At 42.5% G+C, this 12,846-nt stretch overlaps 1 protein-coding gene across 1 annotated transcript in view; it reads left to right on the forward strand.

Moving 5' to 3' along the window:
- The window catches only part of epha10 (EPH receptor A10), a gene marked incomplete at both ends in the record, with an annotated part of 179,559 nt that overhangs the window by 8,231 nt on the left and 158,482 nt on the right, over positions 1–12,846 (forward strand). The window lies entirely within an intron of this gene.

Raw genomic sequence — 12,846 nt, forward strand, 5'->3', positions numbered from 1 at the left:
TCAAGCACGAGGGCGTGTACTACATTTTTAACCACATTTATAATGAGCAGCAACCATTAAGCGCAGCCGTATCATGGTGGGGAGTTACCATAGAAACCACTGCTCTCTCACACCTCGGCCAGTTGGTTTGACAACACGATAGGATGGAACGATGGATGGAATCACACGTTTGTCCCCGACACATTTGATGATTGTGACCGAACCTGTATGGTTTGGTAGGGATGTCGGCGTGGGCGCTCTGTACATCAATCAGATGATAAAACATAGTTTTAAAACAGCATTCTCCACTTTACCAATCGTGAAAAGGTCCATAGCGTCAAAATGTCTACAGTGTCAGAAGGGTTTTTATGCATCGATTGCCTCCATGTTTCCCAGCGATTAAGAACATGTAAGTAATGAAACCGTTAGTCTTTGGTTTGACCCATGTGAACAGTGTGATCTGAGGTTTTTCAGCTTCCATCCCTGTTTATCTGTCCCGTTTGCCTGAATGGCTCCACCGGCACAAAGTCTGTTTTAATGAGTCTGGAGGTAAAGTGACCATCTGACGTCGTATTTCTGAAGAGTTCGGGGTCGAAGTCAAAACCGAAGTGGAGAGTACACCAGAGCTACTTTAGCAAATGCACATATGCCTCCATGTCAGAGCCTTATGTAAACATCTCAAGGGCCCGTTTTCTAAAGGTTCTTCAAAGGTTATATGCAAAAATGTCTAATAAATATAAAGGAAGAAAAAATATCACTCACCACCCACACTGCCAGATATTGAGAGTAAACACATATTTCTGCCCGATACGCGTATGGATACCTCCAACACATTATTCATCTTTGCTGCCTTTGTTGGGATACTAATGGATTAGAGGAGTACTCGTTGGCAGGCTTTTCACTCCTGAGGAGTCTAAAGTTGATAAATGTCACTGGTGTGTTTTTGTGTGAAGCCGTAGCGGCGCTCTTGGCAGAATGTTGTTCTCGGTGTGTCTTGCGTTGAGCGTAAACACTAACTGCATTAACGCGGGGCTCGATGTGGGCGGGCACGTTGGGAATTCAACTGACAACTCGGTGGAGCTCAGTCAGTCTGCCACCCTCACACTTTCAGCATTTTATTTAATTTCCTTCTTTTTTTTCTCTTTTCTTTTTTTTTGTTGAAAACAAAGTCGCCCACTCGTTGAAAAACAGATTCATCAGAGTGGATTTTTTTTTATTTTTTTTCGAGGCGAGGAGAATTTCAAGCTCGTGAGTTTTATTCATTTGATATTGTCGTTGGATTTAGAAGAGCTGCAGACCAAAGACTCTGATAATCTGACAAGTGACCTATTTGGTTTCATCAGTTTTTCCAATTTCCATCTTCACCAGATTCAAACGTGTTTTTGTTTCCTGCCTGTGTGGAGTTGCTATTTTTCCTCCTACAGCTTATAAACATGCGTTTGCAGTTAAATGGGGACTTGAAATTGCCCATAGGTGTGCGTGACTGTTGTTTTTCTTTCTCTATGCGAGCGTTGTGATGGACTGCCACCCTGTCCAGGATGTCTCCTGAGTTCACTCATCGTCAGCTGGGATCAGCTTCAAGCTGCCTGGGACCCTAACTGGAATAAAGCAGTATAGAAGATGGATGGATGACCTTTGAAAGACACACACACACACACACACACAGAAACAGTGCATGCAGTATCTACACGCTCACCTGACCCGCCCCCTTCTCCACTCTCAGCCAATCACAGGCCAGCTCGCTGTAATGATGCGTTCAGGCGACACAAAAGAATCAGAACCAACAAACATTATCACTAAACCATATCATTGCATCAAGAACACAACTGCAGAGATGTTACACAGTACACTACAGTCTTTGTAGTTTTCCTGAGTAAAAAGATATATTAGCAGGATGCCCCTCCCCATTTTTCCAATCAATCAATCAATGAAAGACTTTATTTGCCCCCAGGGGGGCAATTAAAAGATTTTATAATGCAGGCAGTGCAAATAAATAAATAGATAAATAGTACAACAGACTACAACTACATCACCGAGTAGATAAATACCAGTAATAGTAAAAATCTGATGATAAAAGCGTGAGTCAGATATAAATCCAACAAAGAATGAAGGTCAAAGGTTAAAGATGTATCAGCGGGAGGTCAGAGTTTTTGGTAAAACCGGTTGTCCTTTTTATGTTGAGACGTTGGGGGGTGTTGTCGACAGTTGTTGAAAGTAACTAAAAAGTTATTTGTACTCACTAAAGTAACTAAATTACTTTTTAAAGGAGTAGCTAGTAATCAGTAATTGGATTACTTTTTCAAGGTAACTGTGGCAACACTGGCGGTCGGAGCCTGTGAAAATAAGATTTTCTGAAAGCGGCTCCACAGGTGGAAGTGTCTGAGAATACTTTGACTGTCTCTGTGTCGACGGGCAAAAACACAACTTTCTGGAAACGGTGACCGTGGAAAAGCCGCTACTGAGCACGTGCAATGAGGTTGTAGTAATGAGTTGTTGTGCACATGCTCAGTCGATGGACTATCAGAGCAACGTTTCCTCTGTGGTGTCATGACTCCCAGTCCATAATTCTCCTGGGATTAGTTTTATTTTGACAGTCACTGAAATAACAATCCAACTTGGTCGTCGGTCCACTAGAGTGTCCGTGTGTTCCCGTTGTTAGTGTTTCGAGCTGATTCTTCTTTATGTGTGGTTTTCATGATAAAAACAACCAATAGCACCCACTAGTGGCCATACATGCAAGCTCAATTGTTTTCACAGTTTCTGCCTTTGCTGTGTAAATGTGAAATAATTATAAAACAAAAAAACAAAATTATGGATTTTCACTTGAAACTTGGGGACCTCATCACACGAGAGGACAACCAGTCTCATGTTTAGAAGAACATCGGTCTGTCTTTATACAACCTCACCTCGCACTGGGGAGTGATTCACTTAAAATTGTTGCTGAGTTTACTGAATACATTTGAATCTGTTTCATTGCTTTGGGTGTAAACAAATAACTGAGCGAAATGAAAGCATGATTCGGTCCAACAAGTCCACGGAGATAAACAAAATATTTTGATTGTGACCTTTTAGGAAGGCATACAAGAGGAGGCTGATCCGATCTGATGTCTCTCGCGGCAGCATGGCATCATTAATGTGTGCCCTCCAAATTCAGTGCGATCACAGTGGAAAATCAAATCTGTTTAATGAAGTGAAAATGCTATGGTGAAGGTTTCATGCAGTTTAGATGCAAGAAAAAAAGCTCTTTGCTCTATTTAGGAGAAAAGTAAGTGCTAAATTAGGATTTAAATAGTACAGAATGACTGCATTTATAAAAGTCACCTAAACCTGGAGAGTCATTGTCGTCACTGCCTTCAAATGAGTCACAAAAGAGGACTTGTCATGTTAATCTTTAGTGCCTTTGTTTTGCTCAGTTTGCTGTTCCACAGAATGCATAAAATATAAAATTTCTCATATGCTTTAGATGTCACACTACCTCTGATTTCAAGTGTTTCCAAATCCTACGAGTTCCACATCTGAATAAAAAAGCTTTCAGAGTTTTGAACCTCATTGTGGGTGGATTCTGTTTTCGGGACATGCTTGTCTATCAGGCTTTAAACCTCGCCGGGTCCACAACACAACCCGCCGCTTGTGGAGCCAAACTCCTCAGCCTCTCTGTCGTAGCTGCTTCAAAATTACTTTCATTTCTTCTTGAAATGTTTTGATATTTGGGACAAAATCTTTTTTTTCTGAGTAATTTTCCCCCCCCCCCATTACATTAATATATCAGGCCCCGTTTAAACTGCTATGGTTTCAAGTGGAAATGCAAAGCCTTTGTTGTATTTTGGGCATCCGTTTCCATGACAACAGTGCTTGGAGCCACTGAAAAAGCAGCTTTTTGAAAACTGCTCCGACTCTTCCGTGGAAACGTGGAGCACATTTATGAAACGTTACTGCTGTGCATGTCCACCACGGTCGACGTAAAGAGTTCTGCTCTAAATGTAAACTGACAATCACAACCATGTCTCCTCCGTCGTGTCATGACCTCCGGTCCATATTCTCCTGGGACTTGGTAGTTTTATTTTGATAGTCACCGTAATAACTGCCCACTAGATTGTCTGTGTACTCTCATTGTTAATGTTTATAGTTTATTGTTCTCTCCTGCATGTGTGTGTGGTTTCATTACAACACAACAAACAGCGCCCACCAGTGGACCGACATGCTAACTACATGGTTTTCAGTGTAAATGGTCGTTGTTCTCATTGCCGTGTAAATGAGGTGTTCAACAATTGCATGGGATCAGTTTCCTCTATTTAATTACGCTATAATTCAACACATGCTTGAACTGTTTGTCTTTATATATTATTCGTGTGAAAATGATTCAGAAAATGATTACCTATAACTGATATTCAAGTGCAGCTGTACTTGCACGCTGCATTTGCAGGCGATTATCATTGAGTTTCAGCAAATAGAAGTCATGTATAACTTCGAGGAAAACAATTTAATTCAATGTGGACTGACTCATTTCCCTTTATTTTATTGATTAAACCAGCTTTGTGGCACAAGATAAATCTCATTTGTTTGTTTCGGGGCCTTAAGGGCTTCGACCTCCGTCCAACCTGCTGTAGCCAAGGTCATATTGTCCTGTCATCCATATAAAGTTATATAAGATAGGATGCAAGCTCACAAAAGCTGGTTAAAACACAATATGCAGTCCTATTCAAGTGTTATACATTGTTCATAATTCAAAGACACATGAAAAATCACTTTTCTGTTCATGCACGTGTCCCCAGCCGTGCTCCACTCTGATTCTGAGTAGCACACTCGACACCAACAGTGAACTTGACCTCCTCACTTCCCTTTACTTTCCCCTCATCTTTGCTCTGCCGTGTCAGTCTGCCTCGCCGGCCCTGGTTAAGGGTGGCTGGCCTGTACACGCCACCTTTTAATGTGCTTTTCATGTTCGTGGGTTCTCCTCGGTCATGTCAGACCCACTAACACATGTTCAGAGGGTTTTAAAAAAAAAAGATCTGTATCCGTGTTGGAGTGGATGAGAAAACTGCTGCACCTTTATATTATGTGCATATATTTCTATGCCTCCCTGCATTTTTATTTGCATATGAATACATGTTACATGACGCCTCTCTCTTTAATTTCTGTCTCCCGTCTTTTACTCCTCACACATACATTAAGGATGGTTAATAAAAGTTTAATCTTTCCCACACAGTCTGTTGGAATCTCTTCTCTTGCAGATACATAATGTGAACATTGTGGAACTGCAGCCATAATCTAACTTTAACATTTAAATGCAGTAAGAAGTTGATCAAACAGCACTTTGGTCTTCACTTTTCTCTTATAATCACTTGAAAGGAAACCTGGCTTTCAGACATGCCATTTATATACATTGCAGGGATCAAGACATGAAAGCAATGTTATGTTTTGTCTATAAGTTTTCAAAGTTTCTGCAGTATCAAACATTTTTCACTTAAAAGAAAATCTTCATTATAGAGTTCTTAAGAATGATATTGTTGCCATGTGATGTTCGAGACTCTGTTGGGGCCACGGCATCAGTTAATTGATTATTCTTTATGTTTCTCTGGTAAATAATGACTATGAATGAGAATCTATGTCACATAACCACCAAATATAGGGAAAAAATAAAAAAACAGCCATACCCCGTGAATCAGAGGAAAAACACGGAGTATTGCCAGTCTAGATCATAAATTCCTGGATTATTAAAACCCCTATCAGAGCAGATTCTTCAAGTCAGAGGGACGTGTGATTTTAGCGTTTTAAGAAAATAGTATATGAAGGAAGTTTTCTTCACAAGTGTCTTTAGTGTTGCAGGAAAAATAAATTCTTTTGACTTTGCCAGTCACAAGAGAGAGGTAACCTGTCTTCTAATAATTAGTTTTGTACCACACATGGTTAAACATGCACAGGAGTGACTGACACATGTTCATTAGAAGGGCAAACAGTATCCCTACCTCGTGCCTGCCCAGTAGTTTTGTGTCGCCCGTGTCTTTGATTGTGCTCCCTCCTTCTGTCTCCGCTCCGCGGTGGTAATGACCGTCATGTTGGAAATGTGTCTGGCTGGGCCTCGTAAACCATTACCCCCGCGCCTAGGAAACCCCATTAATCTTTCTGAGAGGCGTTTGACCTTTCAAACTCATTAACCACAGTCGCTGTGCAGACAGACGTGAACACCCCCCCCCCCCCCCCCCCCCCCCCCCCACACACACACACACACAGCCGTCGATGCACTTGTGTTTCTCTCATGCAAACGCCGTGCATGCGGTGGTTAGGCAAACGCCGATCATGCACAGGTGACGTGTGGACGCACTGATGTGTGTCCAACTGCCAATATCGCCTTCACCAGCTTGCCATCTCAGCCGTTCTCGGTGTGTCTTTATCTCTTTCTTCTCTCCTCCCCTGTCCTCTTTATCCCCTCGCTTCCTCACCATGTGGGTTCGGTCAGTGACCTGGAAAATTGCCCGACCTTTTAATACACAGCTTCCTCGCTGATGAATAAATACATAAATCACTCGCCTCCACCTCAGTCACTTTCATGATACCTCCCTCCACCATTACCCCCCCCCCCCCAACATTCTCATCGCACCCCGTCATCGGCGCCCTCACCACGAAGACACAGAAGAGGAGAGTGTGGTGTCTTTGAAGTGATGGCCCCCCGTGGAGAAGACTCTGTGTAATGAAAGGGTGTTGGTGACTGGGCCGGGGCTGGGAGAGCGCGAGCCGTGTAGACGGCAAAAAGGATGTAATGAGGTGAGTGGGTGAGGCAGGTTAACACGCCAGCATGGGACATGCTCCTCGCAGTTTATCAGGAGGAGGAGGGCGGGTGCGTGCGGGCTTTGTAGGTGGCAGAGGATGTAATGTGGCGAGTGGCAGGGAAGGTTAACGTAACAGCATGGGACCAGATCTGCTCAGTTTATCAAAAAGTGCAAGGGAGAACAGAGCAGGCGGTAATAGGCTAAGTAGTGGGGCGGGAAGGGATGAAACTTATTCTGCTTAGTTTACTGTAGGGGTGAATGGAGAGACGGGCCGAGGAAATGAACCATGGAGAGAGAATTTGGAGGAAGGTACAGTCGAGAAAAGAGGCAGTCAGATAAGGGCATGTAAAAGGAAAATCAATTGCACACTTGATGAGGGAGCTAGTAAAGTATCACGCTGGCCCGAATTCTGGCTCAGAGCTTGGCTGGCCTCATTCATTCCCATTTTTATTCAGTGACTAGAAGATGAAATGTTGATTCACAGTTGATTGATGAAAGTACAATTTCTTTGATGTGTCATTGACTCTTGGGCAACCGAACAAAGACTTTCCTTTCTCTGTGTACATGTGAAAGAAGGCAAGGACGAGTATGGTATCATAGGTATCTTGGTCAGTCAGTTGGTAGGAGGTTATGGAGATTGGTTGGCCAGTCGGTAAGTACCTAGATCGATGGGTCAGCCTATCAGCAGGGAGGTTAGTCATGTTGGTAGGTCGATGAGTTGATGGGTCAAAACAATAATCACACTGATACTTTACTCTACACAAAAGCAACCCTACAGGTACGAGTTTCTCAATATTGCATGTTGACGCTGTATAAAAGTAATGAAATATAAACAAAGGAAAGCGAATCATCCGAGTCATGTATGAACTAGTAGGATGTAATTAAGATGATATATGTATGATGATGACAGACACATTTTAGTGTGGGTTAAACTGGTAAAAGTTCCATAATAACCGTTGAATTTAAACCTGTTGATTTTTCTTTGTTGTGGCGCAGAGTGTACGTGATGAAAATGTTTATATATTTTCTCAAAAACCAGAGAATTGCTACTGAAAATCAATACAATCTTAACATAAAGTCAATTTTAATGAAAACGTCTGGTGCCACATTGCGGGACAGTTTTGGCTCATGTTCTAGAGTATTTGGTGAATACTTTTCTAAATATAATGTTCATGTTCTTACACCAGGGGTGTCAAAACTATGACCCGCAGGCACAAACCAGCAGCCCACCAGGTCTAATCTGGTCTGTTGTATGACTTTAAAATTAGAAGGAATACATTAGGTGCAATGCTTCTGGTGAAAGTCGGCAACCTCAAGCTTGAGAAGTAATATTGGCATCAAAGTCTGAGTTGGAATTTGTCACATGAACGCTAGAAGCTGCAGAAATTGTACAACTTGGGTTTTGCCAACATTATTTTGGAGCAAAACGCTGGCAGAGTTTTTTTTTAGAAGTCAAAGTCAAAGTTTTTTGCTTTTTTGAATGAAACAATTTTCAAGGAGAAATTGCGACCCACAAATATTTTACTGTATTTATTCCACAAGGCATAATCAAAACTGGCATAATGTTGAACTTTTAGTTTGCTTTAACTCTTATCTGGAAGAAATGTTTGATTGTGGACTTTTTCTTAATGTACTCATTCCTCCTTGTGCTAAAATAAAAGGTTATTATGCTATTATTTGGTCTTTCAGCCATTAATGTTGACCCTGCATATCATCAGTCCTTGCTGTTCGTCATTATTCATATTATTATCCAGACTATAGCTCGGCTTCTGAACATGTTGCTTGGTGTGTGGGTGTGTGCATGTCTTTGTGTGCCTGCTTGTGATTGCAATCAGAGTGTCATCAGTGCAGGAAGGTTGGCTGGAGATTGCGCCTGTTGTTTCTTAGCTTCCTTTTCAGCTATAAATGTTGCCTTCCTGTTTGCAATTAGTCCGCCAGCCAATCACGTTGCCAGCTTCCCAATCAGTTATTCACTTTAACCGTCTGGCAGGCCGGCCGGCCGTACAGTCAGGTAAAATCTGGCAACTCTGAAAACGCTGAGCTGGGACGGCGGCTTTTGAGGCGGTCGGCAATCAAATTAAAGCTCCTCATCTGATAATCTCGTTGGCCAGATGCTTATTGCTATTTTTCGTTTTGGTCGGAGAGCCAGCCAGCCAATCAAAGACCATGGCATTCGATTAATCAGTCATTTCGAGAGCAGCCAATAAATATCCATCAACAAAACGGTGCGAGTGCCAAAGCAGCGAGTGCGTCTGCGTCTGCGTCTGCGTCTGCGTCTGCGTCTGCGTCTGCGTCTGCGTCTGCGTCAGGTCAATACAGTGAAATCTCACCAAAGTCTAATTTTGTCACTCTGAACCTACACAATGTGTATTCTTGCCTGAGGTGGGCAGCCGTGTATGTTGGTGTCTCAAAAGCTGAAAGTGTCGCTACTCAAGCAATGTACAGACTCGGTAAAGCAAACGGATCTCGCTCGCTTGGAATCACAGGTGTCAAAACAAGGTCTACACTCAGACTGCTGCGGATATATTTGCTAAGAAAATATGCAAATCAAGTTGTAGCACGAACAGCGTCAAAAGGGAACCGTACCACCGGAAAAAAAAGGGAGAGAATAAACTTCACCAACTGTTGCAAGCACAAACTGCCTCCTGCAGCTGCCCTGAAAGACTAATCCATGATCTTACTCACTGAGACCTTCTCTTATCTGATTTGAATTCTGAGATAGAAATCCCCTTTGCACTGCATGCCCGACCTGCTTTCCTTGATGCTTTCCGAAAGCATTTCATTCAATCGGCAGAGTAAACAGGAACACATATTATACCTCACGATTCACCACTTTAAATCTTTCACTTGGTGTTTGGAAAGCAGATTTTATATCTGATTTCATGACTGAGTACAGAACGCCCTTTTCTTTAATCAGGAAACCAGTTTGAAATAATGGGAGAACATCGTCCTGGACAGCAGCTCCATCGATGTGAGTCAGGAGAGATTTCTTCAATCAGGTTGTTGACATCAACTTCTTGCTCTCATTCCAAAGCCGCGGCAGAAATCGACCCATCAGGCCAGGCAACATTATTCCAATTTGCCGTGTCCAGATTTGGTCAGAGAGCCGGCGTGAGTTTGCCTTGACAGTAGTGATCTCACCGATCTGCTCTGAAGTACAACTTTTGTGTTCTGCACACTTCAGCTCCAATCAGGTGTTTTCTTAACTTATAGGTTTGACTCTTCCCTGACCTCGAGCATCAACAATTATTCTCTTTCTTGCATGATTCTCTGTAAATCATAAAAAGGCTGTGCATGAAAATCTGAGTACATCAGCAGTTTGTGAAATACCACACAAAAAGTCCCGTCAGTGAATTTATTCCCCATTCGGAAGCTTATTTTGAAAGTCAGCAGGTTGCCTTAATCATGTTTATAAGCCTGATATCATTGACTTGCAGCAATGCTTGTATGTAGGGATGCACAAATGCCACGTTTTCACTGGTGTCAATATTGAGCATCCTTAAAATGTCCCTTTCCTTGACAAAACATGTAAACAGTGACATCCCAACATTTTCAGAATTTAACTGTGCATCTCCACTGCACACACCCTTTATAAGTTCAGAACCACATTTCAGGCTCATTGTAATAAATATGAGCTGCAATAAAGAGAAGTATGAACATTTATTATCAAATATTGAAAAGTTTTTCTTTCTGAGCTCTGAATTTATTACACTCTTCTTCCCTGTATTTGCCTGTGGTCTTGTTTGTAGCTGGGAGCCGGTTACTGCAGCTTGGCTGGGAACGCTGGCTGTCGGTGGCTTGTGTGTATGTCTTTCAGCACGAGTTGGTTCATGTTCTATAATTGGTTTGCCCTCATTTGTAAAGCATCTCGCCATGTGTTGGTGTTGCATGCTTTCTCATGTTCCCTGTATTGCATATAAGTCATGGTATATGTATATGAACTGGTTTTAAAAGGGTCATGAAGAGAATGACAGTGATGCCGTTCCTGTTCTGTGGAGTCGTGCAGGTTTCTATGTGCCGGTTGTTTTTATGCTTTGATTTAATCCTTTTTAACTTGCATATACCTCAGTGGCATTATCAGGGAGTGTTGCAGTCCTGGAGCGGTCAGATGGTCAGACCGGCATGAAGAGGAGGTGGCTGGGATATTCTCTCCAGGGCTACTGAGAAGGGACGCATTAACACAGGAACTGACTGAATAAAGTGTCTTCCTCCCTCCCTCGTGTCTTTTTTCCCTCACTCATTCACTGTCACTCGCTCTCAATTGTTCCCTCCATCTGTCTCTTCCTCTTTCTTTGTGCTTCTCCTTCGCATTTTCTTACTCCATCTGACTCGCTCACAGAATTGAACTTGGCAGAGTTTCAGGGATTGAGTGGCTTGAGTTAATGGCAAATTACCTGTCTGCCTCTGAAGTCCTGAGTGTGTCCGTATGTGTGGAAGGAGGTGAAGTAATGGACTCGACTGGAAGGTTGTTTGAAGGAGCCCCGATGCGTTTTCATGTAAACGTGCCATTAAGGCACGTTTACATGAAAACGCATCGTTTCTGTGTTTCAGAAAGTTTTGCATTTACACGGCAATGTTCTGCAAATGCTGTTGGTTAGAATGCCAGGTCGCTATTGGTTGTTTTTGAAATGAAACCACACACAGAGAACAATCTGCTCTAAACATTAACACTGGGAGAACGCAGGCTTTCTAGTGGACAGACTGTTTATTACGCTGACTGTCAAAATAAAACTACCAAGTCCCAGGAGAATATGGACTGGGAGTCATGACCACAGACGAAACATTGTTCTTATTGTACATCTACTGAGCATGTGCAGAACTACCAGTGTGTTCCCAAGAAGTCTCATTTTTGCCCACTTTTATGTCCACAGGGTCTGAGCCTTTTTTTTAAATGTTCCAAATTGGGAGCTGTTTTCACAAGGTTGTTTTTTCAGTGATTCTGACCACTGTTGTCAATACATGTACGCCCAAAATGCAACTTTTTCACTCAATCTTTGCCGTGTAAACAAGGCCTTAATCATTAAATGCCGCTGAAGCAGGCAGTGAGGCCTTGTTATTGTTCAGATTCACATGTGAGTGTAAGTTAGTTCCCAGTTTGTTCAATGTTACTGTTTCCTCTTCTGGCACATGGAAATCTGCGCCGACGTTCGTCTCGCTTGTACAGAAGCCAAGAGTGACTTGGTGACTTTTTTCAGCAACCTTCTGCTTCGGCTCTTAATTTGTTGGTGCGATGCAGTCGAGGTGCGTCTGTGCTTTGCAAACTTTGGGAGGTGCTGATAATGGTGCAGAGCTGCAGTGCCTCCCAGACGTCTTACTCAGACCGTATCGCAGAGGAATGGAGTTAATTAAAAGAAGACCGCCCTTTATCGAGCCAGGAGGAGCGTTTCTTTGAGCATCAATCTCGGGAACTGTTAGAGACATCGACGGTTACCATATAAGTTGAAGTTCTAGTGATCAGCACTGCTAGGCAAGTCATTTAAAATGGACAATTGGTTAGTTGGTTTAAGAGTGATTAGGGTTGTCGCTTCTTCCAAATGATCAAGTTCAACTGAATTTAAATTTGTTCAGGAAGATGCTCTATTATCTGGATTTTAGTGGAGAAAGATGCTCTATAATCTGGATGTTGGTGGAGGAAGATGCTCTATAATCTGGATGTTGGTGGAGGAAGATACTCTGCATGGTGGCGAAAAACATCCTTAATGCCAACAAAATGAAAAAGAGCAACACAATAGCTGAGATAAGTCAGTCTTTTCTAAAATTATGAGCATTTAGGAGTCGCCAGTTAACCTCAAGCATGTTTTTTCCAATGCGGGGGAGAACCCCGGGAGGACATGGAAGCTCCACATAGAAAGGCACCAAGCCTGGATCTTCCCTCTGTGAGGTGAGAGCAGCAACCATTCTACCCCTGTGCAAAGCTCCATTTCAAATACGTGAAGATATATTACATATTGTGATGAAAACTCGTTTTGCAGGCCGGAATCACACATTTCCTTCCTTTGTGTCACGCCAACGTTTCTGTTAGATTTCAACTTTCTTCTTCCTTTGTTGTCTGCTGTGTCTTCTAAAAGTCATTTTCACCCCTTTCTTTTGCTCTGTCATT

Source organism: Lipophrys pholis, assembly GCF_963383615.2.
Source record: "Lipophrys pholis genome assembly, chromosome: 17".
NCBI classification, from domain to species: Eukaryota; Metazoa; Chordata; class Actinopteri; order Blenniiformes; family Blenniidae; genus Lipophrys; species Lipophrys pholis.